We start from the raw sequence: 27,370 nt of genomic DNA, 5'->3' as shown, positions 1-27,370 counted from the left end.
CACCAAAGCCCTGCCACGGCCCCGAGGACCTCCGCGCCGTGAACGCCCAGCTAAGGAGGGGAAACCCCTCGCGGACCCGGAGCGCTCCGCGAGGCCCTCCGATGCAGAGGCCCTTGGGTGCTGCTGTTGCTGCTGCTGCTGCTTGTGCTCGTGCTGGCGCTGCCGGTGCTGGGGGTGCTCGTGCTGCTGGTGCCTGCGACAGTGTGACCGAGGGGAAGCTGTCCCTCACTCCTACCTTCCCTGGGGGAGACAACGTGCTGGACCTCAGTTTCGATGAGAACGACGGTAGGGAGTTCTCACTCATTTTGTTCAGCTTTTCCAAGGAATGCAGAATGAGGGAGTCATCATCGATCCGAGCACATTCGGGGCCGCCCGGCACATCGAACGTAGCTGTCCGGGCGGCTCAGACGTTTGAGCCGATGGTGGGAGTGCCCGCCAGCAGCCTGGACCGACCAGAGCCGAGCCACTGAGCAAGAGGGGCGCTCCAGCCGCTCTCGGAGCCAGAGCCCGCATGCCACCAGGTACGCGCGGACTGGCAGGCTCTCAGGGGGGCGCAGGCTATCCCACGGCCAAGGTCTGCGCAGGAGACATCGGAAGGCTTACCGTCTGGGCGATGCCTCCGCAGGGTGCCCACGCCGCGCTGGACAACACTTCTTCCGGGCACCCGGCCACCCTCCGCGCATCCGAGGACAGGAAAGCCTTCTTCCCTGGGCCAACGGCGAGCCCGGCGTGGACACCGACCCTGAGAAGTGGGGACAAATGGCACACACGCGTGAGAAAAGGATCCAGGTTCTCAGGTCGCCGGACCGCTCCGATTGCTTCCTAGGTGCAGCCTCGCATCGGCCTGTCCTGTCCCTCTGTCGCACAGGCAGGGTTGGGGGCGGCTGAGCAGGATGCCCTGTGCGCAAGTCTGCACGGCCACGGGCGCGCCAGTCTGTGCAGCCGTGGGAGTCAGAATGGCAGTGTTGTGAGCGTGTGGAAGTGGAGTTCGGGTGGGTGTAGACATGGGCTTCTACCTCTTTGTAGTTCGCGTCTGTTTCGTGTGGGCACGTGTGCGCGAGGGGCGGGTGTGTGCGTGCCTGGTGGGCGGTGGGCACGGGCGTCGGTGGTCACGTGTGCAAGGCTCAGCTCCCGAAAGACCCTGCCCGGACGTGGAATCATGGCCTCACGTCCTGCCATGCAACGGCACGAGACCGGGCCACTGAATCTCCACTAGCCCGTTTGGCCCATGGGGTCGGCTGAAAATGGCCCGAGACTCCCCGTCTCAAATTCTCTCTGGCAAAGCAGGGCACGCCGTCTCGACCTAGCCCCGCTTCCGAACCGGGATGCCGGGTCGCCTGGACACTCTCAGCCCGCTAGGTGTCCCGCTGTGACTGCACCTCAGCGCTTGGCGGCAAAACCCAAGGGCCGCGGGCATGCTGGCAGCCCTGGGACGCCAGGGGCAAACCATCGCACTAGGGAGCGGAGGGGCCCTGGACTCCAGGCCAGACACAAAGTAGTGCAAACACGGCCCATCCGCCCTTGGGAGCCAGGCAGCTCAGCCTTTGGCAAGCGGTGCCCTGCCCCGCCGAGTGCCAGCTTGGCGGCGCACTGAACCCAGGGCCCATTGCCACTGAGGGCACTGGCGTGTTCACGGCCAGCGGCTCCGTCGGCCCTGCCTCCGAGGAAATGTGCAGTCAGGCGGCGACCCTGTGCACAGCCGCGTCCTTGTGCATGCCCTGGCGGGTCCCCCAGCCAGAATTATCTGCCTGGACCCGCACGGCTCACGCAGGGACCTTCATCGAGGACACCCACAAGGGCAGGGCCAGGGATAGTCCACCACTCTGTGGGATGCAAGCCAGGGCCCCTCGCTCGACACAGGAACAGCACCATGGCCTCTGTGGATCTCCAGGCCCGCCGCCACGATGGCGACGGACGCGGAGAGAGGAAGACGGCTCCGTTGCCCAAGGAGAGCTGCCCGTTTGACCAGCTCCCCTAGCCACCAGGGCGCTGTTCCTGGCTGCCCTCGGTGCACTCAGGGCCTGCCTTGCCCTGCCTGGCATACAGGGGGGCAAGGAGAGGCCTCGATCCCGCACCCTACAGCAGGATTTGGGGTCCCCTGCCTCCCAGTCACTGGGACCGTCCCGGGAGCACACCCTCAACTCAGGAGCCGCGGGCGAGGGAGACGAGGTCTCCCCGTCCCCCGTGGGCTACGCAACGTGCCGGAGGCCCGGCCAGTCTGCGCATCGTCACCTACGCACGGCCTCGAGACTCTGGGAAGACGCCCACGGAGGCCCATTGTTTGGACACAGAGACCGCAGGGGCGCATCGGTCAGGGACCGTAGCGCTGGACCAAGGCACCTTGAAGGCGGGCCCGGTGGCCAGCTGGTGGCCGCCGTGACGTGGGCACGGAGGCGGTAGGGTGCCCACAACCCACGGAACCATGACCGGATTTCTCCAAGCAAAGACAACGGCTAAGGCCGCGCACCTTCGTGGAATCAACACGCCTGCCGTCCTTCCCGTTCCCGGCCTTTGTGGGCCAATGTAAGAGCCAGTACCGAGGCGCCATTGGCGCCCTGCACCCACCACACAGGTCCCGCGAGGTCACTGTGGGCGTGCACTGGGAGAGACTCCGGCGCTGTCCAGGGCAGCGGCCTCGCCTCGCGCCTCTGCCCCTCAGGCTCCTACACTGAGGGGAGCCGCACGGACGTCATCGGGAAAAAGATCGCGGGAGGGATCTCCGCTTGCCGCCCCGGGGCTCCCCTCTGTACCCACGCGAGCTGCCGCAAGCAGGCTCCACCACACACATCGCCAGGACTTCTGCCTGAAGCGCCACCCTGGCGCACGCTACCCCGGGCCACGTGCTGTCAGGGGCTGTGCCAACGCCACGCCATGGGACTCCTCCGGCTGGGAGGCCGGCGGCCCGACATGCCACCAAAGCCCTGCCACGGCCCCGAGGACCTCCGCGCCGTGAACGCCCAGCTAAGGAGGGGAAACCCCTCGCGGACCCGGAGCGCTCCGCGAGGCCCTCCGATGCAGAGGCCCTTGGGTGCTGCTGTTGCTGCTGCTGCTGCTTGTGCTCGTGCTGGCGCTGCCGGTGCTGGGGGTGCTCGTGCTGCTGGTGCCTGCGACAGTGTGACCGAGGGGAAGCTGTCCCTCACTCCTACCTTCCCTGGGGGAGACAACGTGCTGGACCTCAGTTTCGATGAGAACGACGGTAGGGAGTTCTCACTCATTTTGTTCAGCTTTTCCAAGGAATGCAGAATGAGGGAGTCATCATCGATCCGAGCACATTCGGGGCCGCCCGGCACATCGAACGTAGCTGTCCGGGCGGCTCAGACGTTTGAGCCGATGGTGGGAGTGCCCGCCAGCAGCCTGGACCGACCAGAGCCGAGCCACTGAGCAAGAGGGGCGCTCCAGCCGCTCTCGGAGCCAGAGCCCGCATGCCACCAGACACGCGCGGACTGGCAGGCTCTCATGGGGGCGCAGGATATCCCACGGCCAAGGTCTGCGCAGGAGACTTTGGAAGGCTTACCGTCTGGGCGATGCCTCCGCAGGGTGCCCACGCCGCGCTGGACAACACTTCTTCCGGGCACCCGGCCACCCTCCGCGCATCCGAGGACAGGAAATCCTTCTTCCCTGGGCCAACGGCGAGCCCGGCGTGGACACCGACCCTGAGAAGTGGGGACAAATGGCACACACGCGTGAGAAAAGGATCCAGGTTCTCAGGTCGCCGGACCGCTCCGATTGCTTCCTAGGTGCAGCCTCGCATCGGCCTGTCCTGTCCCTCTGTCGCACAGGCAGGGTTGGGGGCGGCTGAGCAGGATGCCCTGTGCGCAAGTCTGCACGGCCACGGGCGCGCCAGTCTGTGCAGCCGTGGGAGTCAGAATGGCAGTGTTGTGAGCGTGTGGAAGTGGAGTTCGGGTGGGTGTAGACATGGGCTTCTACCTCTTTGTAGTTCGCGTCTGTTTCGTGTGGGCACGTGTGCGCGAGGGGCGGGTGTGTGCGTGCCTGGTGGGCGGTGGGCACGGGCGTCGGTGGTCACGTGTGCAAGGCTCAGCTCCCGAAAGACCCTGCCCGGACGTGGAATCATGGCCTCACGTCCTGCCATGCAACGGCACGACACCGGGCCACTGAATCTCCACTAGCCCGTTTGGCCCATGGGGTCGGCTGAAAATGGCCCGAGACTCCCCGTCTCAAATTCTCTCTGGCAAAGCAGGGCACGCCGTCTCGACCTAGCCCCGCTTCCGAACCGGGATGCCGGGTCGCCTGGACACTCTCAGCCCGCTAGGTGTCCCGCTGTGACTGCACCTCAGCGCTTGGCGGCAAAACCCAAGGGCCGCGGGCATGCTGGCAGCCCTGGGACGCCAGGGGCAAACCATCGCACTAGGGAGCGGAGGGGCCCTGGCCTCCAGGCCAGACACAAAGTAGTGCAAACACGGCCCATCCGCCCTTGGGAGCCAGGCAGCTCAGCCTTTGGCAAGCGGTGCCCTGCCCCGCCGAGTGCCAGCTTGGCGGCGCACTGAACCCAGGGCCCATTGCCACTGAGGGCACTGGCGTGTTCACGGCCAGCGGCTCCGTCGGCCCTGCCTCCGAGGAAATGTGCAGTCAGGCGGCGACCCTGTGCACAGCCGCGTCCTTGTGCATGCCCTGGCGGGTCCCCCAGCCAGAATTATCTGCCTGGACCCGCACGGCTCACGCAGGGACCTTCATCGAGGACACCCACAAGGGCAGGGCCAGGGATAGTCCACCACTCTGTGGGATGCAAGCCAGGGCCCCTCGCTCGACACAGGAACAGCACCATGGCCTCTGTGGATCTCCAGGCCCGCCGCCACGATGGCGACGGACGCGGAGAGAGGAAGACGGCTCCGTTGCCCAAGGAGAGCTGCCCGTTTGACCAGCTCCCCTAGCCACCAGGGCGCTGTTCCTGGCTGCCCTCGGTGCACTCAGGGCCTGCCTTGCCCTGCCTGGCATACAGGGGGGCAAGGAGAGGCCTCGATCCCGCACCCTACAGCAGGATTTGGGGTCCCCTGCCTCCCAGTCACTGGGACCGTCCCGGGAGCACACCCTCAACTCAGGAGCCGCGGGCGAGGGAGACGAGGTCTCCCCGTCCCCCGTGGGCTACGCAACGTGCCGGAGGCCCGGCCAGTCTGCGCATCGTCACCTACGCACGGCCTCGAGACTCTGGGAAGACGCCCACGGAGGCCCATTGTTTGGACACAGAGACCGCAGGGGCGCATCGGTCAGGGACCGTAGCGCTGGACCAAGGCACCTTGAAGGCGGGCCCGGTGGTCAGCTGGTGGCCGCCGTGACGTGGGCACGGAGGCGGTAGGGTGCCCACAACCCACGGAACCATGACCGGATTTCTCCAAGCAAAGACAACGGCTAAGGCCGCGCACCTTCGTGGAATCAACACGCCTGCCGTCCTTCCCGTTCCCGGCCTTTGTGGGCCAATGTAAGAGCCAGTACCGAGGCGCCATTGGCGCCCTGCACCCACCACACAGGTCCCGCGAGGTCACTGTGGGCGTGCACTGGGAGAGACTCCGGCGCTGTCCAGGGCAGCGGCCTCGCCTCGCGCCTCTGCCCCTCAGGCTCCTACACTGAGGGGAGCCGCACGGACGTCACCGGGAAAAAGATCGCGGGAGGGATCTCCGCTTGCCGCCCCGGGGCTCCCCTCTGTACCCACGCGAGCTGCCGCAAGCAGGCTCCACCACACACATCGCCAGGACTTCTGCCTGAAGCGCCACCCTGGCGCACGCTACCCCGGGCCACGTGCTGTCAGGGGCTGTGCCAACGCCACGCCATGGGACTCCTCCGGCTGGGAGGCCGGCGGCCCGACATGCCACCAAAGCCCTGCCACGGCCCCGAGGACCTCCGCGCCGTGAACGCCCAGCTAAGGAGGGGAAACCCCTCGCGGACCCGGAGCGCTCCGCGAGGCCCTCCGATGCAGAGGCCCTTGGGTGCTGCTGTTGCTGCTGCTGCTGCTTGTGCTCGTGCTGGCGCTGCCGGTGCTGGGGGTGCTCGTGCTGCTGGTGCCTGCGACAGTGTGACCGAGGGGAAGCTGTCCCTCACTCCTACCTTCCCTGGGGGAGACAACGTGCTGGACCTCAGTTTCGATGAGAACGACGGTAGGGAGTTCTCACTCATTTTGTTCAGCTTTTCCAAGGAATGCAGAATGAGGGAGTCATCATCGATCCGAGCACATTCGGGGCCGCCCGGCACATCGAACGTAGCTGTCCGGGCGGCTCAGACGTTTGAGCCGATGGTGGGAGTGCCCGCCAGCAGCCTGGACCGACCAGAGCCGAGCCACTGAGCAAGAGGGGCGCTCCAGCCGCTCTCGGAGCCAGAGCCCGCATGCCACCAGGTACGCGCGGACTGGCAGGCTCTCAGGGGGGCGCAGGCTATCCCACGGCCAAGGTCTGCGCAGGAGACATCGGAAGGCTTACCGTCTGGGCGATGCCTCCGCAGGGTGCCCACGCCGCGCTGGACAACACTTCTTCCGGGCACCCGGCCACCCTCCGCGCATCCGAGGACAGGAAAGCCTTCTTCCCTGGGCCAACGGCGAGCCCGGCGTGGACACCGACCCTGAGAAGTGGGGACAAATGGCACACACGCGTGAGAAAAGGATCCAGGTTCTCAGGTCGCCGGACCGCTCCGATTGCTTCCTAGGTGCAGCCTCGCATCGGCCTGTCCTGTCCCTCTGTCGCACAGGCAGGGTTGGGGGCGGCTGAGCAGGATGCCCTGTGCGCAAGTCTGCACGGCCACGGGCGCGCCAGTCTGTGCAGCCGTGGGAGTCAGAATGGCAGTGTTGTGAGCGTGTGGAAGTGGAGTTCGGGTGGGTGTAGACATGGGCTTCTACCTCTTTGTAGTTCGCGTCTGTTTCGTGTGGGCACGTGTGCGCGAGGGGCGGGTGTGTGCGTGCCTGGTGGGCGGTGGGCACGGGCGTCGGTGGTCACGTGTGCAAGGCTCAGGTCCCGAAAGACCCTGCCCGGACGTGGAATCATGGCCTCACGTCCTGCCATGCAACGGCACGAGACCGGGCCACTGAATCTCCACTAGCCCGTTTGGCCCATGGGGTCGGCTGAAAATGGCCCGAGACTCCCCGTCTCAAATTCTCTCTGGCAAAGCAGGGCACGCCGTCTCGACCTAGCCCCGCTTCCGAACCGGGATGCCGGGTCGCCTGGACACTCTCAGCCCGCTAGGTGTCCCGCTGTGACTGCACCTCAGCGCTTGGCGGCAAAACCCAAGGGCCGCGGGCATGCTGGCAGCCCTGGGACGCCAGGGGCAAACCATCGCACTAGGGAGCGGAGGGGCCCTGGACTCCAGGCCAGACACAAAGTAGTGCAAACACGGCCCATCCGCCCTTGGGAGCCAGGCAGCTCAGCCTTTGGCAAGCGGTGCCCTGCCCCGCCGAGTGCCAGCTTGGCGGCGCACTGAACCCAGGGCCCATTGCCACTGAGGGCACTGGCGTGTTCACGGCCAGCGGCTCCGTCGGCCCTGCCTCCGAGGAAATGTGCAGTCAGGCGGCGACCCTGTGCACAGCCGCGTCCTTGTGCATGCCCTGGCAGGTCCCCCAGCCAGAATTATCTGCCTGGACCCGCACGGCTCACGCAGGGACCTTCATCGAGGACACCCACAAGGGAAGGGCCAGGGATAGTCCACCACTCTGTGGGATGCAAGCCAGGGCCCCTCGCTCGACACAGGAACAGCACTATGGCCTCTGTGGATCTCCAGGCCCGCCGCCACGATGGCGACGGACGCGGAGAGAGGAAGACGGCTCCGTTGCCCAAGGAGAGCTGCCCGTTTGACCAGCTCCCCTAGCCACCAGGGCGCTGTTCCTGGCTGCCCTCGGTGCACTCAGGGCCTGCCTTGCCCTGCCTGGCATACAGGGGGTCAAGGAGAGGCCTCGATCCCGCACCCTACAGCAGGATTTGGGGTCCCCTGCCTCCCAGTCACTGGGACCGTCCCGGGAGCACACCCTCAACTCAGGAGCCGCGGGCGAGGGAGACGAGGTCTCCCCGTCCCCCGTGGGCTACGCAACGTGCCGGAGGCCCGGCCAGTCTGCGCATCGTCACCTACGCACGGCCTCGAGACTCTGGGAAGACGCCCACGGAGGCCCATTGTTTGGACACAGAGACCGCAGGGGCGCATCGGTCAGGGACCGTAGCGCTGGACCAAGGCACCTTGAAGGCGGGCCCGGTGGCCAGCTGGTGGCCGCCGTGACGTGGGCACGGAGGCGGTAGGGTGCCCACAACCCACGGAACCATGACCGGATTTCTCCAAGCAAAGACAACGGCTAAGGCCGCGCACCTTCGTGGAATCAACACGCCTGCCGTCCTTCCCGTTCCCGGCCTTTGTGGGCCAATGTAAGAGCCAGTACCGAGGCGCCATTGGCGCCCTGCACCCACCACACAGGTCCCGCGAGGTCACTGTGGGCGTGCACTGGGAGAGACTCCGGCGCTGTCCAGGGCAGCGGCCTCGCCTCGCGCCTCTGCCCCTCAGGCTCCTACACTGAGGGGAGCCGCACGGACGTCACCGGGAAAAAGATCGCGGGAGGGATCTCCGCTTGCCGCCCCGGGGCTCCCCTCTGTACCCACGCGAGCTGCCGCAAGCAGGCTCCACCACACACATCGCCAGGACTTCTGCCTGAAGCGCCACCCTGGCGCACGCTACCCCGGGCCACGTGCTGTCAGGGGCTGTGCCAACGCCACGCCATGGGACTCCTCCGGCTGGGAGGCCGGCGGCCCGACATGCCACCAAAGCCCTGCCACGGCCCCGAGGACCTCCGCGCCGTGAACGCCCAGCTAAGGAGGGGAAACCCCTCGCGGACCCGGAGCGCTCCGCGAGGCCCTCCGATGCAGAGGCCCTTGGGTGCTGCTGTTGCTGCTGCTGCTGCTTGTGCTCGTGCTGGCGCTGCCGGTGCTGGGGGTGCTCGTGCTGCTGGTGCCTGCGACAGTGTGACCGAGGGGAAGCTGTCCCTCACTCCTACCTTCCCTGGGGGAGACAACGTGCTGGACCTCAGTTTCGATGAGAACGACGGTAGGGAGTTCTCACTCATTTTGTTCAGCTTTTCCAAGGAATGCAGAATGAGGGAGTCATCATCGATCCGAGCACATTCGGGGCCGCCCGGCACATCGAACGTAGCTGTCCGGGCGGCTCAGACGTTTGAGCCGATGGTGGGAGTGCCCGCCAGCAGCCTGGACCGACCAGAGCCGAGCCACTGAGCAAGAGGGGCGCTCCAGCCGCTCTCGGAGCCAGAGCCCGCATGCCACCAGGTACGCGCGGACTGGCAGGCTCTCAGGGGGGCGCAGGCTATCCCACGGCCAAGGTCTGCGCAGGAGACATTGGAAGGCTTACCGTCTGGGCGATGCCTCCGCAGGGTGCCCACGCCGCGCTGGACAACACTTCTTCCGGGCACCCGGCCACCCTCCGCGCATCCGAGGACAGGAAAGCCTTCTTCCCTGGGCCAACGGCGAGCCCGGCGTGGACACCGACCCTGAGAAGTGGGGACAAATGGCACACACGCGTGAGAAAAGGATCCAGGTTCTCAGGTCGCCGGACCGCTCCGATTGCTTCCTAGGTGCAGCCTCGCATCGGCCTGTCCTGTCCCTCTGTCGCACAGGCAGGGTTGGGGGCGGCTGAGCAGGATGCCCTGTGCGCAAGTCTGCACGGCCACGGGCGCGCCAGTCTGTGCAGCCGTGGGAGTCAGAATGGCAGTGTTGTGAGCGTGTGGAAGTGGAGTTCGGGTGGGTGTAGACATGGGCTTCTACCTCTTTGTAGTTCGCGTCTGTTTCGTGTGGGCACGTGTGCGCGAGGGGCGGGTGTGTGCGTGCCTGGTGGGCGGTGGGCACGGGCGTCGGTGGTCACGTGTGCAAGGCTCAGCTCCCGAAAGACCCTGCCCGGACGTGGAATCATGGCCTCACGTCCTGCCATGCAACGGCACGAGACCGGGCCACTGAATCTCCACTAGCCCGTTTGGCCCATGGGGTCGGCTGAAAATGGCCCGAGACTCCCCGTCTCAAATTCTCTCTGGCAAAGCAGGGCACGCCGTCTCGACCTAGCCCCGCTTCCGAACCGGGATGCCGGGTCGCCTGGACACTCTCAGCCCGCTAGGTGTCCCGCTGTGACTGCACCTCAGTGCTTGGCGGCAAAACCCAAGGGCCGCGGGCATGCTGGCAGCCCTGGGACGCCAGGGGCAAACCATCGCACTAGGGAGCGGAGGGGCCCTGGACTCCAGGCCAGACACAAAGTAGTGCAAACACGGCCCATCCGCCCTTGGGAGCCAGGCAGCTCAGCCTTTGGCAAGCGGTGCCCTGCCCCGCCGAGTGCCAGCTTGGCGGCGCACTGAACCCAGGGCCCATTGCCACTGAGGGCACTGGCGTGTTCACGGCCAGCGGCTCCGTCGGCCCTGCCTCCGAGGAAATGTGCAGTCAGGCGGCGACCCTGTGCACAGCCGCGTCCTTGTGCATGCCCTGGCAGGTCCCCCAGCCAGAATTATCTGCCTGGACCCGCACGGCTCACGCAGGGACCTTCATCGAGGACACCCACAAGGGCAGGGCCAGGGACAGTCCACCACTCTGTGGGATGCAAGCCAGGGCCCCTCGCTCGACACAGGAACAGCACCATGGCCTCTGTGGATCTCCAGGCCCGCCGCCACGATGGCGACGGACGCGGAGAGAGGAAGACGGCTCCGTTGCCCAAGGAGAGCTGCCCGTTTGACCAGCTCCCCTAGCCACCAGGGCGCTGTTCCTGGCTGCCCTCGGTGCACTCAGGGCCTGCCTTGCCCTGCCTGGCATACAGGGGGGCAAGGAGAGGCCTCGATCCCGCACCCTACAGCAGGATTTGGGGTCCCCTGCCTCCCAGTCACTGGGACCGTCCCGGGAGCACACCCTCAACTCAGGAGCCGCGGGCGAGGGAGACGAGGTCTCCCCGACCCCCGTGGGCTACGCAACGTGCCGGAGGCCCGGCCAGTCTGCGCATCGTCACCTACGCACGGCCTCGAGACTCTGGGAAGACGCCCACGGAGGCCCATTGTTTGGACACAGAGACCGCAGGGGCGCATCGGTCAGGGACCGTAGCGCTGGACCAAGGCACCTTGAAGGCGGGCCCGGTGGCCAGCTGGTGGCCGCCGTGACGTGGGCACGGAGGCGGTAGGGTGCCCACAACCCACGGAACCATGACCGGATTTCTCCAAGCAAAGACAACGGCTAAGGCCGCGCACCTTCGTGGAATCAACACGCCTGCCGTCCTTCCCGTTCCCGGCCTTTGTGGGCCAATGTAAGAGCCAGTACCGAGGCGCCATTGGCGCCCTGCACCCACCACACAGGTCCCGCGAGGTCACTGTGGGCGTGCACTGGGAGAGACTCCGGCGCTGTCCAGGGCAGCGGCCTCGCCTCGCGCCTCTGCCCCTCAGGCTCCTACACTGAGGGGAGCCGCACGGACGTCACCGGGAAAAAGATCGCGGGAGGGATCTCCGCTTGCCGCCCCGGGGCTCCCCTCTGTACCCACGCGAGCTGCCGCAAGCAGGCTCCACCACACACATCGCCAGGACTTCTGCCTGAAGCGCCACCCTGGCGCACGCTACCCCGGGCCACGTGCTGTCAGGGGCTGTGCCAACGCCACGCCATGGGACTCCTCCGGCTGGGAGGCCGGCGGCCCGACATGCCACCAAAGCCCTGCCACGGCCCCGAGGACCTCCGCGCCGTGAACGCCCAGCTAAGGAGGGGAAACCCCTCGGGGACCCGGAGCGCTCCGCGAGGCCCTCCGATGCAGAGGCCCTTGGGTGCTGCTGTTGCTGCTGCTGCTGCTTGTGCTCGTGCTGGCGCTGCCGGTGCTGGGGGTGCTCGTGCTGCTGGTGCCTGCGACAGTGTGACCGAGGGGAAGCTGTCCCTCACTCCTACCTTCCCTGGGGGAGACAACGTGCTGGACCTCAGTTTCGATGAGAACGACGGTAGGGAGTTCTCACTCATTTTGTTCAGCTTTTCCAAGGAATGCAGAATGAGGGAGTCATCATCGATCCGAGCACATTCGGGGCCGCCCGGCACATCGAACGTAGCTGTCCGGGCGGCTCAGACGTTTGAGCCGATGGTGGGAGTGCCCGCCAGCAGCCTGGACCGACCAGAGCCGAGCCACTGAGCAAGAGGGGCGCTCCAGCCGCTCTCGGAGCCAGAGCCCGCATGCCACCAGGCACGCGCGGACTGGCAGGCTCTCAGGGGGGCGCAGGCTATCCCACGGCCAAGGTCTGCGCAGGAGACATTGGAAGGCTTACCGTCTGGGCGATGCCTCCGCAGGGTGCCCACGCCGCGCTGGACAACACTTCTTCCGGGCACCCGGCCACCCTCCGCGCATCCGAGGACAGGAAAGCCTTCTTCCCTGGGCCAACGGCGAGCCCGGCGTGGACACCGACCCTGAGAAGTGGGGACAAATGGCACACACGCGTGAGAAAAGGATCCAGGTTCTCAGGTCGCCGGACCGCTCCGATTGCTTCCTAGGTGCAGCCTCGCATCGGCCTGTCCTGTCCCTCTGTCGCACAGGCAGGGTTGGGGGCGGCTGAGCAGGATGCCCTGTGCGCAAGTCTGCACGGCCACGGGCGCGCCAGTCTGTGCAGCCGTGGGAGTCAGAATGGCAGTGTTGTGAGCGTGTGGAAGTGGAGTTCGGGTGGGTGTAGACATGGGCTTCTACCTCTTTGTAGTTCGCGTCTGTTTCGTGTGGGCACGTGTGCGCGAGGGGCGGGTGTGTGCGTGCCTGGTGGGCGGTGGGCACGGGCGTCGGTGGTCACGTGTGCAAGGCTCAGCTCCCGAAAGACCCTGCCCGGACGTGGAATCATGGCCTCACGTCCTGCCATGCAACGGCACGAGACCGGGCCACTGAATCTCCACTAGCCCGTTTGGCCCATGGGGTCGGCTGAAAATGGCCCGAGACTCCCCGTCTCAAATTCTCTCTGGCAAAGCAGGGCACGCCGTCTCGACCTAGCCCCGCTTCCGAACCGGGATGCCGGGTCGCCTGGACACTCTCAGCCCGCTAGGTGTCCCGCTGTGACTGCACCTCAGCGCTTGGCGGCAAAACCCAAGGGCCGCGGGCATGCTGGCAGCCCTGGGACGCCAGGGGCAAACCATCGCACTAGGGAGCGGAGGGGCCCTGGACTCCAGGCCAGACACAAAGTAGTGCAAACACGGCCCATCCGCCCTTGGGAGCCAGGCAGCTCAGCCTTTGGCAAGCGGTGCCCTGCCCCGCCGAGTGCCAGCTTGGCGGCGCACTGAACCCAGGGCCCATTGCCACTGAGGGCACTGGCGTGTTCACGGCCAGCGGCTCCGTCGGCCCTGCCTCCGAGGAAATGTGCAGTCAGGCGGCGACCCTGTGCACAGCCGCGTCCTTGTGCATGCCCTGGCAGGTCCCCCAGCCAGAATTATCTGCCTGGACCCGCACGGCTCACGCAGGGACCTTCATCGAGGACACCCACAAGGGCAGGGCCAGGGACAGTCCACCACTCTGTGGGATGCAAGCCAGGGCCCCTCGCTCGACACAGGAACAGCACCATGGCCTCTGTGGATCTCCAGGCCCGCCGCCACGATGGCGACGGACGCGGAGAGAGGAAGACGGCTCCGTTGCCCAAGGAGAGCTGCCCGTTTGACCAGCTCCCCTAGCCACCAGGGCGCTGTTCCTGGCTGCCCTCGGTGCACTCAGGGCCTGCCTTGCCCTGCCTGGCATACAGGGGGGCAAGGAGAGGCCTCGATCCCGCACCCTACAGCAGGATTTGGGGTCCCCTGCCTCCCAGTCACTGGGACCGTCCCGGGAGCACACCCTCAACTCAGGAGCCGCGGGCGAGGGAGACGAGGTCTCCCCGACCCCCGTGGGCTACGCAACGTGCCGGAGGCCCGGCCAGTCTGCGCATCGTCACCTACGCACGGCCTCGAGACTCTGGGAAGACGCCCACGGAGGCCCATTGTTTGGACACAGAGACCGCAGGGGCGCATCGGTCAGGGACCGTAGCGCTGGACCAAGGCACCTTGAAGGCGGGCCCGGTGGCCAGCTGGTGGCCGCCGTGACGTGGGCACGGAGGCGGTAGGGTGCCCACAACCCACGGAACCATGACCGGATTTCTCCAAGCAAAGACAACGGCTAAGGCCGCGCACCTTCGTGGAATCAACACGCCTGCCGTCCTTCCCGTTCCCGGCCTTTGTGGGCCAATGTAAGAGCCAGTACCGAGGCGCCATTGGCGCCCTGCACCCACCACACAGGTCCCGCGAGGTCACTGTGGGCGTGCACTGGGAGAGACTCCGGCGCTGTCCAGGGCAGCGGCCTCGCCTCGCGCCTCTGCCCCTCAGGCTCCTACACTGAGGGGAGCCGCACGGACGTCACCGGGAAAAAGATCGCGGGAGGGATCTCCGCTTGCCGCCCCGGGGCTCCCCTCTGTACCCACGCGAGCTGCCGCAAGCAGGCTCCACCACACACATCGCCAGGACTTCTGCCTGAAGCGCCACCCTGGCGCACGCTACCCCGGGCCACGTGCTGTCAGGGGCTGTGCCAACGCCACGCCATGGGACTCCTCCGGCTGGGAGGCCGGCGGCCCGACATGCCACCAAAGCCCTGCCACGGCCCCGAGGACCTCCGCGCCGTGAACGCCCAGCTAAGGAGGGGAAACCCCTCGCGGACCCGGAGCGCTCCGCGAGGCCCTCCGATGCAGAGGCCCTTGGGTGCTGCTGTTGCTGCTGCTGCTGCTTGTGCTCGTGCTGGCGCTGCCGGTGCTGGGGGTGCTCGTGCTGCTGGTGCCTGCGACAGTGTGACCGAGGGGAAGCTGTCCCTCACTCCTACCTTCCCTGGGGGAGACAACGTGCTGGACCTCAGTTTCGATGAGAACGACGGTAGGGAGTTCTCACTCATTTTGTTCAGCTTTTCCAAGGAATGCAGAATGAGGGAGTCATCATCGATCCGAGCACATTCGGGGCCGCCCGGCACATCGAACGTAGCTGTCCGGGCGGCTCAGACGTTTGAGCCGATGGTGGGAGTGCCCGCCAGCAGCCTGGACCGACCAGAGCCGAGCCACTGAGCAAGAGGGGCGCTCCAGCCGCTCTCGGAGCCAGAGCCCGCATGCCACCAGGCACGCGCGGACTGGCAGGCTCTCAGGGGGGCGCAGGCTATCCCACGGCCAAGGTCTGCGCAGGAGACATTGGAAGGCTTACCGTCTGGGCGATGCCTCCGCAGGGTGCCCACGCCGCGCTGGACAACACTTCTTCCGGGCACCCGGCCACCCTCCGCGCATCCGAGGACAGGAAAGCCTTCTTCCCTGGGCCAACGGCGAGCCCGGCGTGGACACCGACCCTGAGAAGTGGGGACAAATGGCACACACGCGTGAGAAAAGGATCCAGGTTCTCAGGTCGCCGGACCGCTCCGATTGCTTCCTAGGTGCAGCCTCGCATCGGCCTGTCCTGTCCCTCTGTCGCACAGGCAGGGTTGGGGGCGGCTGAGCAGGATGCCCTGTGCGCAAGTCTGCACGGCCACGGGCGCGCCAGTCTGTGCAGCCGTGGGAGTCAGAATGGCAGTGTTGTGAGCGTGTGGAAGTGGAGTTCGGGTGGGTGTAGACATGGGCTTCTACCTCTTTGTAGTTCGCGTCTGTTTCGTGTGGGCACGTGTGCGCGAGGGGCGGGTGTGTGCGTGCCTGGTGGGCGGTGGGCACGGGCGTCGGTGGTCACGTGTGCAAGGCTCAGCTCCCGAAAGACCCTGCCCGGACGTGGAATCATGGCCTCACGTCCTGCCATGCAACGGCACGAGACCGGGCCACTGAATCTCCACTAGCCCGTTTGGCCCATGGGGTCGGCTGAAAATGGCCCGAGACTCCCCGTCTCAAATTCTCTCTGGCAAAGCAGGGCACGCCGTCTCGACCTAGCCCCGCTTCCGAACCGGGATGCCGGGTCGCCTGGACACTCTCAGCCCGCTAGGTGTCCCGCTGTGACTGCACCTCAGTGCTTGGCGGCAAAACCCAAGGGCCGCGGGCATGCTGGCAGCCCTGGGACGCCAGGGGCAAACCATCGCACTAGGGAGCGGAGGGGCCCTGGACTCCAGGCCAGACACAAAGTAGTGCAAACACGGCCCATCCGCCCTTGGGAGCCAGGCAGCTCAGCCTTTGGCAAGCGGTGCCCTGCCCCGCCGAGTGCCAGCTTGGCGGCGCACTGAACCCAGGGCCCATTGCCACTGAGGGCACTGGCGTGTTCACGGCCAGCGGCTCCGTCGGCCCTGCCTCCGAGGAAATGTGCAGTCAGGCGGCGACCCTGTGCACAGCCGCGTCCTTGTGCATGCCCTGGCAGGTCCCCCAGCCAGAATTATCTGCCTGGACCCGCACGGCTCACGCAGGGACCTTCATCGAGGACACCCACAAGGGCAGGGCCAGGGACAGTCCACCACTCTGTGGGATGCAAGCCAGGGCCCCTCGCTCGACACAGGAACAGCACCATGGCCTCTGTGGATCTCCAGGCCCGCCGCCACGATGGCGACGGACGCGGAGAGAGGAAGACGGCTCCGTTGCCCAAGGAGAGCTGCCCGTTTGACCAGCTCCCCTAGCCACCAGGGCGCTGTTCCTGGCTGCCCTCGGTGCACTCAGGGCCTGCCTTGCCCTGCCTGGCATACAGGGGGGCAAGGAGAGGCCTCGATCCCGCACCCTACAGCAGGATTTGGGGTCCCCTGCCTCCCAGTCACTGGGACCGTCCCGGGAGCACACCCTCAACTCAGGAGCCGCGGGCGAGGGAGACGAGGTCTCCCCGACCCCCGTGGGCTACGCAACGTGCCGGAGGCCCGGCCAGTCTGCGCATCGTCACCTACGCACGGCCTCGAGACTCTGGGAAGACGCCCACGGAGGCCCATTGTTTGGACACAGAGACCGCAGGGGCGCATCGGTCAGGGACCGTAGCGCTGGACCAAGGCACCTTGAAGGCGGGCCCGGTGGCCAGCTGGTGGCCGCCGTGACGTGGGCACGGAGGCGGTAGGGTGCCCACAACCCACGGAACCATGACCGGATTTCTCCAAGCAAAGACAACGGCTAAGGCCGCGCACCTTCGTGGAATCAACACGCCTGCCGTCCTTCCCGTTCCCGGCCTTTGTGGGCCAATGTAAGAGCCAGTACCGAGGCGCCATTGGCGCCCTGCACCCACCACACAGGTCCCGCGAGGTCACTGTGGGCGTGCACTGGGAGAGACTCCGGCGCTGTCCAGGGCAGCGGCCTCGCCTCGCGCCTCTGCCCCTCAGGCTCCTACACTGAGGGGAGCCGCACGGACGTCACCGGGAAAAAGATCGCGGGAGGGATCTCCGCTTGCCGCCCCGGGGCTCCCCTCTGTACCCACGCGAGCTGCCGCAAGCAGGCTCCACCACACACATCGCCAGGACTTCTGCCTGAAGCGCCACCCTGGCGCACGCTACCCCGGGCCACGTGCTGTCAGGGGCTGTGCCAACGCCACGCCATGGGACTCCTCCGGCTGGGAGGCCGGCGGCCCGACATGCCACCAAAGCCCTGCCACGGCCCCGAGGACCTCCGCGCCGTGAACGCCCAGCTAAGGAGGGGAAACCCCTCGCGGACCCGGAGCGCTCCGCGAGGCCCTCCGATGCAGAGGCCCTTGGGTGCTGCTGTTGCTGCTGCTGCTGCTTGTGCTCGTGCTGGCGCTGCCGGTGCTGGGGGTGCTCGTGCTGCTGGTGCCTGCGACAGTGTGACCGAGGGGAAGCTGTCCCTCACTCCTACCTTCCCTGGGGGAGACAACGTGCTGGACCTCAGTTTCGATGAGAACGACGGTAGGGAGTTCTCACTCATTTTGTTCAGCTTTTCCAAGGAATGCAGAATGAGGGAGTCATCATCGATCCGAGCACATTCGGGGCCGCCCGGCACATCGAACGTAGCTGTCCGGGCGGCTCAGACGTTTGAGCCGATGGTGGGAGTGCCCGCCAGCAGCCTGGACCGACCAGAGCCGAGCCACTGAGCAAGAGGGGCGCTCCAGCCGCTCTCGGAGCCAGAGCCCGCATGCCACCAGGCACGCGCGGACTGGCAGGCTCTCAGGGGGGCGCAGGCTATCCCACGGCCAAGGTCTGCGCAGGAGACATTGGAAGGCTTACCGTCTGGGCGATGCCTCCGCAGGGTGCCCACGCCGCGCTGGACAACACTTCTTCCGGGCACCCGGCCACCCTCCGCGCATCCGAGGACAGGAAAGCCTTCTTCCCTGGGCCAACGGCGAGCCCGGCGTGGACACCGACCCTGAGAAGTGGGGACAAATGGCACACACGCGTGAGAAAAGGATCCAGGTTCTCAGGTCGCCGGACCGCTCCGATTGCTTCCTAGGTGCAGCCTCGCATCGGCCTGTCCTGTCCCTCTGTCGCACAGGCAGGGTTGGGGGCGGCTGAGCAGGATGCCCTGTGCGCAAGTCTGCACGGCCACGGGCGCGCCAGTCTGTGCAGCCGTGGGAGTCAGAATGGCAGTGTTGTGAGCGTGTGGAAGTGGAGTTCGGGTGGGTGTAGACATGGGCTTCTACCTCTTTGTAGTTCGCGTCTGTTTCGTGTGGGCACGTGTGCGCGAGGGGCGGGTGTGTGCGTGCCTGGTGGGCGGTGGGCACGGGCGTCGGTGGTCACGTGTGCAAGGCTCAGCTCCCGAAAGACCCTGCCCGGACGTGGAATCATGGCCTCACGTCCTGCCATGCAACGGCACGAGACCGGGCCACTGAATCTCCACTAGCCCGTTTGGCCCATGGGGTCGGCTGAAAATGGCCCGAGACTCCCCGTCTCAAATTCTCTCTGGCAAAGCAGGGCACGCCGTCTCGACCTAGCCCCGCTTCCGAACCGGGATGCCGGGTCGCCTGGACACTCTCAGCCCGCTAGGTGTCCCGCTGTGACTGCACCTCAGTGCTTGGCGGCAAAACCCAAGGGCCGCGGGCATGCTGGCAGCCCTGGGACGCCAGGGGCAAACCATCGCACTAGGGAGCGGAGGGGCCCTGGACTCCAGGCCAGACACAAAGTAGTGCAAACACGGCCCATCCGCCCTTGGGAGCCAGGCAGCTCAGCCTTTGGCAAGCGGTGCCCTGCCCCGCCGAGTGCCAGCTTGGCGGCGCACTGAACCCAGGGCCCATTGCCACTGAGGGCACTGGCGTGTTCACGGCCAGCGGCTCCGTCGGCCCTGCCTCCGAGGAAATGTGCAGTCAGGCGGCGACCCTGTGCACAGCCGCGTCCTTGTGCATGCCCTGGCAGGTCCCCCAGCCAGAATTATCTGCCTGGACCCGCACGGCTCACGCAGGGACCTTCATCGAGGACACCCACAAGGGCAGGGCCAGGGACAGTCCACCACTCTGTGGGATGCAAGCCAGGGCCCCTCGCTCGACACAGGAACAGCACCATGGCCTCTGTGGATCTCCAGGCCCGCCGCCACGATGGCGACGGACGCGGAGAGAGGAAGACGGCTCCGTTGCCCAAGGAGAGCTGCCCGTTTGACCAGCTCCCCTAGCCACCAGGGCGCTGTTCCTGGCTGCCCTCGGTGCACTCAGGGCCTGCCTTGCCCTGCCTGGCATACAGGGGGGCAAGGAGAGGCCTCGATCCCGCACCCTACAGCAGGATTTGGGGTCCCCTGCCTCCCAGTCACTGGGACCGTCCCGGGAGCACACCCTCAACTCAGGAGCCGCGGGCGAGGGAGACGAGGTCTCCCCGACCCCCGTGGGCTACGCAACGTGCCGGAGGCCCGGCCAGTCTGCGCATCGTCACCTACGCACGGCCTCGAGACTCTGGGAAGACGCCCACGGAGGCCCATTGTTTGGACACAGAGACCGCAGGGGCGCATCGGTCAGGGACCGTAGCGCTGGACCAAGGCACCTTGAAGGCGGGCCCGGTGGCCAGCTGGTGGCCGCCGTGACGTGGGCACGGAGGCGGTAGGGTGCCCACAACCCACGGAACCATGACCGGATTTCTCCAAGCAAAGACAACGGCTAAGGCCGCGCACCTTCGTGGAATCAACACGCCTGCCGTCCTTCCCGTTCCCGGCCTTTGTGGGCCAATGTAAGAGCCAGTACCGAGGCGCCATTGGCGCCCTGCACCCACCACACAGGTCCCGCGAGGTCACTGTGGGCGTGCACTGGGAGAGACTCCGGCGCTGTCCAGGGCAGCGGCCTCGCCTCGCGCCTCTGCCCCTCAGGCTCCTACACTGAGGGGAGCCGCACGGACGTCACCGGGAAAAAGATCGCGGGAGGGATCTCCGCTTGCCGCCCCGGGGCTCCCCTCTGTACCCACGCGAGCTGCCGCAAGCAGGCTCCACCACACACATCGCCAGGACTTCTGCCTGAAGCGCCACCCTGGCGCACGCTACCCCGGGCCACGTGCTGTCAGGGGCTGTGCCAACGCCACGCCATGGGACTCCTCCGGCTGGGAGGCCGGCGGCCCGACATGCCACCAAAGCCCTGCCACGGCCCCGAGGACCTCCGCGCCGTGAACGCCCAGCTAAGGAGGGGAAACCCCTCGCGGACCCGGAGCGCTCCGCGAGGCCCTCCGATGCAGAGGCCCTTGGGTGCTGCTGTTGCTGCTGCTGCTGCTTGTGCTCGTGCTGGCGCTGCCGGTGCTGGGGGTGCTCGTGCTGCTGGTGCCTGCGACAGTGTGACCGAGGGGAAGCTGTCCCTCACTCCTACCTTCCCTGGGGGAGACAACGTGCTGGACCTCAGTTTCGATGAGAACGACGGTAGGGAGTTCTCACTCATTTTGTTCAGCTTTTCCAAGGAATGCAGAATGAGGGAGTCATCATCGATCCGAGCACATTCGGGGCCGCCCGGCACATCGAACGTAGCTGTCCGGGCGGCTCAGACGTTTGAGCCGATGGTGGGAGTGCCCGCCAGCAGCCTGGACCGACCAGAGCCGAGCCACTGAGCAAGAGGGGCGCTCCAGCCGCTCTCGGAGCCAGAGCCCGCATGCCACCAGGCACGCGCGGACTGGCAGGCTCTCAGGGGGGCGCAGGCTATCCCACGGCCAAGGTCTGCGCAGGAGACATTGGAAGGCTTACCGTCTGGGCGATGCCTCCGCAGGGTGCCCACGCCGCGCTGGACAACACTTCTTCCGGGCACCCGGCCACCCTCCGCGCATCCGAGGACAGGAAAGCCTTCTTCCCTGGGCCAACGGCGAGCCCGGCGTGGACACCGACCCTGAGAAGTGGGGACAAATGGCACACACGCGTGAGAAAAGGATCCAGGTTCTCAGGTCGCCGGACCGCTCCGATTGCTTCCTAGGTGCAGCCTCGCATCGGCCTGTCCTGTCCCTCTGTCGCACAGGCAGGGTTGGGGGCGGCTGAGCAGGATGCCCTGTGCGCAAGTCTGCACGGCCACGGGCGCGCCAGTCTGTGCAGCCGTGGGAGTCAGAATGGCAGTGTTGTGAGCGTGTGGAAGTGGAGTTCGGGTGGGTGTAGACATGGGCTTCTACCTCTTTGTAGTTCGCGTCTGTTTCGTGTGGGCACGTGTGCGCGAGGGGCGGGTGTGTGCGTGCCTGGTGGGCGGTGGGCACGGGCGTCGGTGGTCACGTGTGCAAGGCTCAGCTCCCGAAAGACCCTGCCCGGACGTGGAATCATGGCCTCACGTCCTGCCATGCAACGGCACGAGACCGGGCCACTGAATCTCCACTAGCCCGTTTGGCCCATGGGGTCGGCTGAAAATGGCCCGAGACTCCCCGTCTCAAATTCTCTCTGGCAAAGCAGGGCACGCCGTCTCGACCTAGCCCCGCTTCCGAACCGGGATGCCGGGTCGCCTGGACACTCTCAGCCCGCTAGGTGTCCCGCTGTGACTGCACCTCAGCGCTTGGCGGCAAAACCCAAGGGCCGCGGGCATGCTGGCAGCCCTGGGACGCCAGGGGCAAACCATCGCACTAGGGAGCGGAGGGGCCCTGGCCTCCAGGCCAGACACAAAGTAGTGCAAACACGGCCCATCCGCCCTTGGGAGCCAGGCAGCTCAGCCTTTGGCAAGCGGTGCCCTGCCCCGCCGAGTGCCAGCTTGGCGGCGCACTGAACCCAGGGCCCATTGCCACTGAGGGCACTGGCGTGTTCACGGCCAGCGGCTCCGTCGGCCCTGCCTCCGAGGAAATGTGCAGTCAGGCGGCGACCCTGTGCACAGCCGCGTCCTTGTGCATGCCCTGGCGGGTCCCCCAGCCAGAATTATCTGCCTGGACCCGCACGGCTCACGCAGGGACCTTCATCGAGGACACCCACAAGGGCAGGGCCAGGGACAGTCCACCACTCTGTGGGATGCAAGCCAGGGCCCCTCGCTCGACACAGGAACAGCACCATGGCCTCTGTGGATCTCCAGGCCCGCCGCCACGATGGCGACGGACGCGGAGAGAGGAAGACGGCTCCGTTGCCCAAGGAGAGCTGCCCGTTTGACCAGCTCCCCTAGCCACCAGGGCGCTGTTCCTGGCTGCCCTCGGTGCACTCAGGGCCTGCCTTGCCCTGCCTGGCATACAGGGGGGCAAGGAGAGGCCTCGATCCCGCACCCTACAGCAGGATTTGGAGTCCCCTGCCTCCCAGTCACTGGGACCGTCCCGGGAGCACACCCTCAACTCAGGAGCCGCGGGCGAGGGAGACGAGGTCTCCCCGTCCCCCGTGGGCTACGCAACGTGCCGGAGGCCCGGCCAGTCTGCGCATCGTCACCTACGCACGGCCTCGAGACTCTGGGAAGACGCCCACGGAGGCCCATTGTTTGGACACAGAGACCACAGGGGCGCATCGGTCAGGGACCGTAGCGCTGGACCAAGGCACCTTGAAGGCGAGCCCTGTGGCCAGCTGGTGGCCGCCGTGACGTGGGCACGGAGGCGGTAGGGTGCCCACAACCCACGGAACCATGACCGGATTTCTCCAAGCAAAGACAACGGCTAAGGCCGCGCACCTTCGTGGAATCAACACGCCTGCCGTCCTTCCCGTTCCCGGCCTTTGTGGGCCAATGTAAGAGCCAGTACCGAGGCGCCATTGGCGCCCTGCACCCACCACACAGGTCCCGCGAGGTCACTGTGGGCGTGCACTGGGAGAGACTCCGGCGCTGTCCAGGGCAGCGGCCTCGCCTCGCGCCTCTGCCCCTCAGGCTCCTACACTGAGGGGAGCCGCACGGACGTCACCGGGAAAAAGATCGCGGGAGGGATCTCCGCTTGCCGCCCCGGGGCTCCCCTCTGTACCCACGCGAGCTGCCGCAAGCAGGCTCCACCACACACATCGCCAGGACTTCTGCCTGAAGCGCCACCCTGGCGCACGCTACCCCGGGCCACGTGCTGTCAGGGGCTGTGCCAACGCCACGCCATGGGACTCCTCCGGCTGGGAGGCCGGCGGCCCGACATGCCACCAAAGCCCTGCCACGGCCCCGAGGACCTCCGCGCCGTGAACGCCCAGCTAAGGAGGGGAAACCCCTCGCGGACCCGGAGCGCTCCGCGAGGCCCTCCGATGCAGAGGCCCTTGGGTGCTGCTGTTGCTGCTGCTGCTGCTTGTGCTCGTGCTGGCGCTGCCGGTGCTGGGGGTGCTCGTGCTGCTGGTGCCTGCGACAGTGTGACCGAGGGGAAGCTGTCCCTCACTCCTACCTTCCCTGGGGGAGACAACGTGCTGGACCTCAGTTTCGATGAGAACGACGGTAGGGAGTTCTCACTCATTTTGTTCAGCTTTTCCAAGGAATGCAGAATGAGGGAGTCATCATCGATCCGAGCACATTCGGCGCCGCCCGGCACATCGAACGTAGCTGTCCGGGCGGCTCAGACGTTTGAGCCGATGGTGGGAGTGCCCGCCAGCAGCCTGGACCGACCAGAGCCGAGCCACTGAGCAAGAGGGGCGCTCCAGCCGCTCTCGGAGCCAGAGCCCGCATGCCACCAGACACGCGCGGACTGGCAGGCTCTCATGGGGGCGCAGGATATCCCACGGCCAAGGTCTGCGCAGGAGACTTTGGAAGGCTTACCGTCTGGGCGATGCCTCCGCAGGGTGCCCACGCCGCGCTGGACAACACTTCTTCCGGGCACCCGGCCACCCTCCGCGCATCCGAGGACAGGAAATCCTTCTTCCCTGGGCCAACGGCGAGCCCGGCGTGGACACCGACCCTGAGAAGTGGGGACAAATGGCACACACGTGTGACAAAAGGATCCAGGTTCTCAGGTCGCCGGACCGCTCCAATTGCTTCCTAGGTGCAGCCTCGCATCGGCCTGTCCTGTCCCTCTGTCGCACAGGCAGGGTTGGGGGCGGCTGAGCAGGATGCCCTGTGCGCAAGTCTGCACGGCCACGGGCGCGCCAGTCTGTGCAGCCGTGGGAGTCAGAATGGCAGTGTTGTGAGCATGTGGAAGTGGAGTTCGGGTGGGTGTAGACATGGGCTTCTACCTCTTTGTAGTTCGCGTCTGTTTCGTGTGGGCACGTGTGCGCGAGGGGCGGGTGTGTGCGTGCCTGGTGGGCGGTGGGCACGGGCGTCGGTGGTCACGTGTGCAAGGCTCAGCTCCCGAAAGACCCTGCCCGGACGTGGAATCATGGCCTCACGTCCTGCCATGCAACGGCACGAGACCGGGCCACTGAATCTCCACTAGCCCGTTTGGCCCATGGGGTCGGCTGAAAATGGCCCGAGACTCCCCGTCTCAAATTCTCTCTGGCAAAGCAGGGCACGCCGTCTCGACCTAGCCCCGCTTCCGAACCGGGATGCCGGGTCGCCTGGACACTCTCAGCCCGCTAGGTGTCCCGCTGTGACTGCACCTCAGCGCTTGGCGGCAAAACCCAAGGGCCGCGGGCATGCTGGCAGCCCTGGGACGCCAGGGGCAAACCATCGCACTAGGGAGCGGAGGGGCCCTGGACTCCAGGCCAGACACAAAGTAGTGCAAACACGGCCCATCCGCCCTTGGGAGCCAGGCAGCTCAGCCTTTGGCAAGCGGTGCCCTGCCCCGCCGAGTGCCAGCTTGGCGGCGCACTGAACCCAGGGCCCATTGCCACTGAGGGCACTGGCGTGTTCACGGCCAGCGGCTCCGTCGGCCCTGCCTCCGAGGAAATGTGCAGTCAGGCGGCGACCCTGTGCACAGCCGCGTCCTTGTGCATGCCCTGGCAGGTCCCCCAGCCAGAATTATCTGCCTGGACCCGCACGGCTCACGCAGGGACCTTCATCGAGGACACCCACAAGGGCAGGGCCAGGGACAGTCCACCACTCTGTGGGATGCAAGCCAGGGCCCCTCGCTCGACACAGGAACAGCACCATGGCCTCTGTGGATCTCCAGGCCCGCCGCCACGATGGCGACGGACGCGGAGAGAGGAAGACGGCTCCGTTGCCCAAGGAGAGCTGCCCGTTTGACCAGCTCCCCTAGCCACCAGGGCGCTGTTCCTGGCTGCCCTCGGTGCACTCAGGGCCTGCCTTGCCCTGCCTGGCATACAGGGGGGCAAGGAGAGGCCTCGATCCCGCACCCTACAGCAGGATTTGGGGTCCCCTGCCTCCCAGTCACTGGGACCGTCCCGGGAGCACACCCTCAACTCAGGAGCCGCGGGCGAGGGAGACGAGGTCTCCCCGTCCCCCGTGGGCTACGCAACGTGCCGGAGGCCCGGCCAGTCTGCGCATCGTCACCTACGCACGGCCTCGAGACTCTGGGAAGACGCCCACGGAGGCCCATTGTTTGGACACAGAGACCGCAGGGGCGCATCGGTCAGGGACCGTAGCGCTGGACCAAGGCACCTTGAAGGCGGGCCCGGTGGCCAGCTGGTGGCCGCCGTGACGTGGGCACGGAGGCGGTAGGGTGCCCACAACCCACGGAACCATGACCGGATTTCTCCAAGCAAAGACAACGGCTAAGGCCGCGCACCTTCGTGGAATCAACACGCCTGCCGTCCTTCCCGTTCCCGGCCTTTGTGGGCCAATGTAAGAGCCAGTACCGAGGCGCCATTGGCGCCCTGCACCCACCACACAGGTCCCGCGAGGTCACTGTGGGCGTGCACTGGGAGAGACTCCGGCGCTGTCCAGGGCAGCGGCCTCGCCTCGCGCCTCTGCCCCTCAGGCTCCTACACTGAGGGGAGCCGCACGGACGTCACCGGGAAAAAGATCGCGGGAGGGATCTCCGCTTGCCGCCCCGGGGCTCCCCTCTGTACCCACGCGAGCTGCCGCAAGCAGGCTCCACCACACACATCGCCAGGACTTCTGCCTGAAGCGCCACCCTGGCGCACGCTACCCCGGGCCACGTGCTGTCAGGGGCTGTGCCAACGCCACGCCATGGGACTCCTCCGGCTGGGAGGCCGGCGGCCCGACATGCCACCAAAGCCCTGCCACGGCCCCGAGGACCTCCGCGCCGTGAACGCCCAGCTAAGGAGGGGAAACCCCTCGCGGACCCGGAGCGCTCCGCGAGGCCCTCCGATGCAGAGGCCCTTGGGTGCTGCTGTTGCTGCTGCTGCTGCTTGTGCTCGTGCTGGCGCTGCCGGTGCTGGGGGTGCTCGTGCTGCTGGTGCCTGCGACAGTGTGACCGAGGGGAAGCTGTCCCTCACTCCTACCTTCCCTGGGGGAGACAACGTGCTGGACCTCAGTTTCGATGAGAACGACGGTAGGGAGTTCTCACTCATTTTGTTCAGCTTTTCCAAGGAATGCAGAATGAGGGAGTCATCATCGATCCGAGCACATTCGGCGCCGCCCGGCACATCGAACGTAGCTGTCCGGGCGGCTCAGACGTTTGAGCCGATGGTGGGAGTGCCCGCCAGCAGCCTGGACCGACCAGAGCCGAGCCACTGAGCAAGAGGGGCGCTCCAGCCGCTCTCGGAGCCAGAGCCCGCATGCCACCAGACACGCGCGGACTGGCAGGCTCTCATGGGGGCGCAGGATATCCCACGGCCAAGGTCTGCGCAGGAGACTTTGGAAGGCTTACCGTCTGGGCGATGCCTCCGCAGGGTGCCCACGCCGCGCTGGACAACACTTCTTCCGGGCACCCGGCCACCCTCCGCGCATCCGAGGACAGGAAATCCTTCTTCCCTGGGCCAACGGCGAGCCCGGCGTGGACACCGACCCTGAGAAGTGGGGACAAATGGCACACACGTGTGACAAAAGGATCCAGGTTCTCAGGTCGCCGGACCGCTCCGATTGCTTCCTAGGTGCAGCCTCGCATCGGCCTGTCCTGTCCCTCTGTCGCACAGGCAGGGTTGGGGGCGGCTGAGCAGGATGCCCTGTGCGCAAGTCTGCACGGCCACGGGCGCGCCAGTCTGTGCAGCCGTGGGAGTCAGAATGGCAGTGTTGTGAGCATGTGGAAGTGGAGTTCGGGTGGGTGTAGACATGGGCTTCTACCTCTTTGTAGTTCGCGTCTGTTTCGTGTGGGCACGTGTGCGCGAGGGGCGGGTGTGTGCGTGCCTGGTGGGCGGTGGGCACGGGCGTCGGTGGTCACGTGTGCAAGGCTCAGCTCCCGAAAGACCCTGCCCGGACGTGGAATCATGGCCTCACGT

The 27,370-nt window shown here is 66.6% G+C and overlaps 10 non-coding genes across 10 annotated transcripts; all 10 read right to left on the bottom strand.

Annotated features, from left to right (window-relative positions):
* Positions 1-259: 259 nt before the first annotated feature.
* On the bottom strand, positions 260-354 carry LOC148164026 (small nucleolar RNA SNORD116). The gene has a single exon (XR_015768692.1). It is a non-coding gene; the product is annotated as a small nucleolar RNA SNORD116 (small nucleolar RNA).
* A 2,816-nt stretch (positions 355-3,170) lies between these two features.
* LOC148164025 (small nucleolar RNA SNORD116) lies at positions 3,171-3,265 on the bottom strand. Its single transcript, XR_015768691.1, has one exon. It is a non-coding gene; the product is annotated as a small nucleolar RNA SNORD116 (small nucleolar RNA).
* Positions 3,266-6,081: 2,816 nt separating this feature from the next.
* LOC148164024 (small nucleolar RNA SNORD116) lies at positions 6,082-6,176 on the bottom strand. Its single transcript, XR_015768690.1, has one exon. It is a non-coding gene; the product is annotated as a small nucleolar RNA SNORD116 (small nucleolar RNA).
* A 2,816-nt stretch (positions 6,177-8,992) lies between these two features.
* On the bottom strand, positions 8,993-9,087 carry LOC148164023 (small nucleolar RNA SNORD116). The gene has a single exon (XR_015768689.1). It is a non-coding gene; the product is annotated as a small nucleolar RNA SNORD116 (small nucleolar RNA).
* A 2,816-nt stretch (positions 9,088-11,903) lies between these two features.
* Positions 11,904-11,998, bottom strand: LOC148164022 (small nucleolar RNA SNORD116). The gene has a single exon (XR_015768688.1). It is a non-coding gene; the product is annotated as a small nucleolar RNA SNORD116 (small nucleolar RNA).
* A 2,816-nt stretch (positions 11,999-14,814) lies between these two features.
* LOC148164021 (small nucleolar RNA SNORD116) lies at positions 14,815-14,909 on the bottom strand. Its single transcript, XR_015768687.1, has one exon. It is a non-coding gene; the product is annotated as a small nucleolar RNA SNORD116 (small nucleolar RNA).
* A 2,816-nt stretch (positions 14,910-17,725) lies between these two features.
* Positions 17,726-17,820, bottom strand: LOC148164020 (small nucleolar RNA SNORD116). Its single transcript, XR_015768686.1, has one exon. It is a non-coding gene; the product is annotated as a small nucleolar RNA SNORD116 (small nucleolar RNA).
* A 2,816-nt stretch (positions 17,821-20,636) lies between these two features.
* LOC148164019 (small nucleolar RNA SNORD116) lies at positions 20,637-20,731 on the bottom strand. Its single transcript, XR_015768685.1, has one exon. It is a non-coding gene; the product is annotated as a small nucleolar RNA SNORD116 (small nucleolar RNA).
* Positions 20,732-23,547: 2,816 nt separating this feature from the next.
* Positions 23,548-23,642, bottom strand: LOC148164018 (small nucleolar RNA SNORD116). The gene has a single exon (XR_015768684.1). It is a non-coding gene; the product is annotated as a small nucleolar RNA SNORD116 (small nucleolar RNA).
* A 2,816-nt stretch (positions 23,643-26,458) lies between these two features.
* LOC148164017 (small nucleolar RNA SNORD116) lies at positions 26,459-26,553 on the bottom strand. Its single transcript, XR_015768683.1, has one exon. It is a non-coding gene; the product is annotated as a small nucleolar RNA SNORD116 (small nucleolar RNA).
* Between the last annotated feature and the right edge of the window lie 817 nt (positions 26,554-27,370).

Source organism: Eumetopias jubatus, unplaced genomic scaffold (genome assembly GCF_037043125.1).
Source record: "Eumetopias jubatus isolate StellerSeaLion01/CBP00866 unplaced genomic scaffold, mEumJub1_p1.0 scaffold_7, whole genome shotgun sequence".
NCBI classification, from domain to species: domain Eukaryota; kingdom Metazoa; phylum Chordata; class Mammalia; order Carnivora; family Otariidae; genus Eumetopias; species Eumetopias jubatus.
Note: the sequence above shows the minus strand (reverse complement) of the source record. Positions and strands in the feature narration are given on the sequence as shown.